A 6,055-nucleotide genomic window follows, 5' to 3' on the forward strand; every position below is an offset into this window, starting at 1 on the left:
GGACAGCTGGAGGCGTTTCCGGCCACGACGCAAATGCTCACGAGCACTTCCGGCTGCGACCGAGAGGGGTTCATTAGCTACAGACGCTAACTCATGGCCTCATGGCAGTAGGCAAGCAAAGGTACCTATAAAATATATTGTTCTTTATTTATTTATTTTATTTGATGTCTTAGGAAAACTTACAGGTGGAGTAACAGAATAGGTTGCGAAATAGAAACAGTAAGCCAATTACATGTTTCCACAGGTAGAGAGATGGTCTGTTTTACGATTTACCTATAGCAATTATTTATAGTCACCACACTTGCTCATAAAGGGTGATATTTCACGCAGATTTAGCGGGATTCATAACAAGGAAAAATCTCTAGGGAGGTGATAGATTTCTTTTAATTATGTCACAGTCATAAAGTCAAATGAACCAAGAAGGTCAAAATAAGTTTTATTTTCGAAGTAGGCACTGATGCGTATTTTTTCATTTCTTTTATTAATGATTTAATTTATATCAAATGGGTCTTTCATGCCCTTACGTCGAATAATAAACAGAATGGCGGTAATTATCTGTAATTCATTAGAATTACAGATAATTACAAATACAAAAATTTATTCTGCAAGTAGGCCTCAAGGGCTCTTTTACAAGTCAATACAACATTTACTTATTCTACAATATTTAGCCCGTGTTTCCCTTAAAATTTAACTTTTTCTTCGCATGTGTTTAACATTTCGCATGTGTTAGACATTGTGTGTAACATGAGAGGGTCGGGACTGTCGGGAGGTATTTAAATTGTACACTCGAATCGCAAAAATTCCACTGACACTCGTCAACACTATCACAGTTACATACTTCCCTCATGACACAGATTACTATAAATAAACCATTCTTTGTGGTCAACAATGCAAATTAATCATAATGCTGCTGAAATGTAAAGGTAATTCGACTGACTTTATGACTCGAGACGCAATAGACGATAACATTGCAACCAACATATCCGTAAAGGAAATCACCGGACAGGTGGGTTGGGTTCAGTATCTAATCGTATCAGGCTCTTATCTTTATCGTTCCGAGAGTAGAGTTGTCTTGAATTCATCAATAAGGTTGTTTCAACTTGGAAAACTGTTACCCGCGACTCTGGCCTCGTGACAAGTCGTTAAAGTTTTTTTATATCTAGTTTAGTTCTACCTACTTCTGAAAAGAAGTCCTCGAGAATCTAAAAGTCCGGTCAAACTCACTAAACTATACAGCGGTCCGGCACTTTTCTTTACGAGGGAATAAAACTAGAAGCTTTAAAAGCCGAGCGGGTAACAACGCTAGCGTCCAAAAGGCCAATTCAAACTTACATTGTGACGTCAATTAGGTCTTAAATGAAGCCAGCGTGCGTCTCGCTCGCGCCAATACATGTACGCACAAATACGAACGAAATGCACGCGCGACTGACATTATTTTCATGTCTCAATCCTCCAAGCCGCCGCGGCCGGGTGGTGCACGGTGCGGCCGCGCGATGCATTTGGGTCGTTACCTCATTAAGCTTTTGTTCCAATCTCCTGTAGATGAAGCATACTCGTACCTACCTAAAAGATGACTTACAGTTACAGCACATTGGCATAGGCGCTCTCATAGTTACTAATATACCTAAAACTTAAATATACAATCTAGCGTGCGAATTAGTCTGCGTAGAAAATGTTAAAAGCTTTCAATCCCATCTTCATCCCTTATATGGGTTAATATTTCAAAATATCCTTTCTTAGTGGAGATCTATACATCTATTATTATCAATAATAATATTTACAGCCACTGGATAGAAAGCGGTGCACACCTCTCCACACCCTGAGCCGCTCACGCAATTTTGTCCCCTTGTCGCTCCATGCGAGTGACCGTTTCGGGGATCCATATTGTGAGTTTGTGAGTCACCACCTGTCCATTTTTTCGCGTTTTTTTTTAACATATGATCAGGGCAGGTGCCATAGTCTCCTCCATAGTCCCGATTGCCAGTCCACTAGCAACTCAACCCAATAGCCCGGTTTCTTTTTGTACCTTTTAACTTTTTCTTACCATAGTCCTACAGTGACCGGAGCTTGCCCTTGGGTGCACTACTATAGTGCAAACAGGAATAATCGTCGGTTGGTATCACATTACATTTAGAGTAAATTGTCTTATTACAAGGGGCCTCTACGTGTTGGTTTCGGCCCCACGCACGCCTTCCAAATGCCCGGAACCCCATGGTCTCGAGAATTTGTAAGAGACATACAAATAATAATATATTATTAATTGTGCACCACATAATGAAAAGGGAATACAGAAAAAGCGGCCAAGTGCGAGTCGGACTCGCGCATGAAGGGTTCCGTACCATTTGAGACGTATTAAAAAAAAATCTACTTGCTAGATCTTGTTCAACATTTTACCACTTTGGACACACATTTCACCACTTTGGAAGTGTCTCTCGCGCAAACTATTCAGTTTAGAAAAAAATGATGTTAGGAACCTAAATGTCATTTTTGAAGACCTATCCATAAATACCCCACACGTATGGGTTTGATGAAAAATTTTTTTTTTTTTAATTTTATGACGTATTAAAAAGAACTGAGTAGTTTTAGAAACTAGATCTCGTTCAAACCAATTTTCGGTGGAAGTTTGTATGGTAATGTATATCATATATTTTTTTTAGATTTTTCATTCTGTTATTTTAGAAGTTACAGGGGGGGGGGGGACACATTTTTTCACTTTGGAAGTGTCTCTCGCGCAAACTATTCAGTTTAGAAAAAAATGATATTAGCAACCTAAATATCATTTTTGAAGACCTATCCATAGATACCCCACACGTATGGGTTTGATGAAAAAAATTTTTTTTTTTAATTTTATGACGTATTAAAAAAAAACTACCTACTAGATCTCGTTCAAACCAATTTTCGGTGGAAGTTTGCATGACAATGTATATTATATATTTTTTTTAGTTTTTTCATTCTGTTATTTTAGAAGTTACGGGGGGGGGGGACACACATTTTACCACTTTGGGAGTGTCTCTCGCGCAAACTATTCATTTTAGAAAAAAAATATATTAGAAACCTCAATATAATTTTTGAAGACCTATCCATAGATACCCCACACGTATGGGTTTGATGAAAAAAGATTTTTTGAGTTTCAGTTCTAAGTATGGGGAACCCCCAAAATTTATTGTTTTTTTTCTATTTTTGTGTGAACATCTTAATGCGGTTCATAGAATACATCCACTTACTAAGTTTGAACAGTATAGCTCTTATAGTTTCGGAAAAAAGTGGCTGTGACAGAATCGGACAGACAGACGGACATGACGAATCTATAAGGGTTCCGTTTTTTGCCATTTGGCTACGGAACCCTAAAAACAACACACATTACATTAGGTAACAACAGGCGGTCTTATCATTCACATTTTTGTTAGCTCTTTGTTCTCTGAATAAATAATAAATAAATATGATGATGGCGCAGAGTGTGGCCCATAATTTCCGAAAATCATTTTTTCTTGGTGGCAAATTTTCCGTTCCCATATTTTACCAATAGATTTTTTTCACTTTATCTTATTTTACCTTGGGCATTTTTTCATAAACTTAATTTTCCCTTTCCCCATTTATTACTTTTCTTTTAAGCCCCGTTGGTGCAAATAACCAGGAGTGTTTTTTTCCTAAACAAAATTTTTCCTTTATGATTTTTTCATCTTTTTTTTAACCCAGTGCTAAAAATAACCAGACTACTAATCTAAAATCATACAAAATAATTGACGCATATCTTCAACTGACCTAACCTATATTATTATTAGCTCAATCCTATTGTAATTACACACGGTTTGATACCGCACTGTTATACATTCTTAGAATTTGAATAGAAGCTACTAATACTTCAGATTAAATAAAGAGGATTGTGTACCTACGAGCAATTTTATTTACGACAACAATTGACATTGACATTTTTGATTGTCTAATACGCATATGTTACATTTTATCAAATTTGTAAAATATAATACATTATGGAGCCTGAAAATGAAAATACACCAGGTCCAAGTGGAATTAGCAACGAACCTGGTGAAAAGGAAAATGCCACGGGGCCAAGTGAAATCATGAAGGAACCTAGTGATTTCAGTTTTATTGATAGTAGCCACGGTGGAAAATTTTGGGGGCGATGGCAGTATTTAATGTTTTAAGAGAAAGCAGTGTATTTCAGTTTAATTTTTAAGACAATACTTTTTTAATATAAAAACACCGTAACAAATTACATTATACCTAAATAGAACTTACATTTATGTTTCATTACCATTTCCCCCAATTTCCCTCAGTAGTAAACATGGTAACAAGAAAATATTTTTCTAGATAATTAAGAAAACGAAAATACGAAAAAGGTAAATAAAAAGAAATATAAAAATATGGTGATTAAGAAACATACCATTGGTAAAATGTGAGAACGGAGCAATTGATACCAAGAAAAACTTGTATTGGGGAAACATACCATTGGTAAAATGTGAGAACGGAATAATTAATACCATTAAAAACTTATATTGGGGAAACATAACATTGGTAAAATATGGGAACGGAAAATTTGCCACCAAGAAAAAATGATTTTCGGAAATTATGGGCCACACTCATGGCGCATACTCTTTCTAAAGCAGAAGTCACCTTATCTGTGCCGATTGATGGCCATGTTATCATTTGTTACGTTTACAACGGTTCGGTCCTCCCGTCAGAACGGGCCTGAGAGCACGAGGGACCTATTCCAACTATACTCGTACCAACATTAACGATCCATATTCAATTCATTTAATTTCGAGATGTTGATCTAATTATTAACGATGTTACATAATTTGTATGATTTAACAAAAATAAGACTTGTGTTTAGGAATTTATTAAAAATATATACTGTAAGGATACTGTTTAGTTTATATAGATATTTTGTCATTATAATACATTTTTCTAGATTAAATAAGCTAACTATAGTATTAAAAGTATTTGTAACGATCGATCACGTGAAGAGTCACGTGATCGATCCCTCCATCTTAAATATTGAACGAGCATTCGGGAGGGGACATTCGAACGATGACAGTCGAACGATGACAGTCGATGCAAATTACAAGTGGTTACGTTGATTGTATTATTAGCAGGTCAGTACGTTTTGTTTTGTTAGAACTCGATACAATATAATTGCTTGTCTGAGCGACAAGCGTACTACTGTCGTGTGGTTAGTTAGATTGGAAGAGGTTATATTCATTGTGCCAAATAAATGTATTTTGATCACACCTACCGTTCTTTTAATATTATGGTTAGACCCCTTATAATACTAAGCAGTAAATTAATTAAAGTGATTTCTCGTGCTTATTGTTGCGCGAGATGCACAGTCAAGTCAAGGCCATAAAGGCGCCCACTGATTACCAGTTCGCCGGACGATATCGGCCTGTCCGTTATTCGCAAAAGCTGACAATCGCGAACAACTGACAGGCTGATATCGTCCGGCGAACTGGCAATCAGTGGGCCCCTTCAAGGCAACTACAATTAAGAGCCCTTATTCCTTGGAGCGTTCTCCGATTTCACGAAATAACGCTCGATAGATGGCGTTGGCGCTCGGTACGCGAGCGCCGGCAACGCGACGCGCGTTTCAATGCAGACTAGAATAATCTTGATAGTTTTCAATATAATGTCAAGCAACATTAATTTTAGTGTTATATGATATCATATGGGCACACTTTATTTTATTTTATATGCACAGTAGTTTTTTTTATGTACACTACTACTAAGTGTACAGACTACAGAGTGTACTATAACCCTTGCTCTTTATTCTGTCTCTTTCACACCAATGGAAAATGAAAAAGTTAGTAAATGACTACAGGTATAAATAAAGTATATTAGTGCGATAGAGAGACAGATAGTGTTTCGTTGTCGTGACGTAAAAGATTGTCATGTTGGCTATGCAACCATGGCGCCTAGCCAACATGACCATCGTTTGCGCATGTTAGTGCTATAGAGAGACAGTAGTGTTTCGTTGTCGTATCATAAACAATTGGCATGTTGGCTACGCACCCATGATACCTAGCCAAGAAGCCAATCG

Source organism: Cydia pomonella, chromosome 10 (assembly GCF_033807575.1).
Source record: "Cydia pomonella isolate Wapato2018A chromosome 10, ilCydPomo1, whole genome shotgun sequence".
NCBI lineage: Eukaryota > Metazoa > Arthropoda > Insecta > Lepidoptera > Tortricidae > Cydia > Cydia pomonella.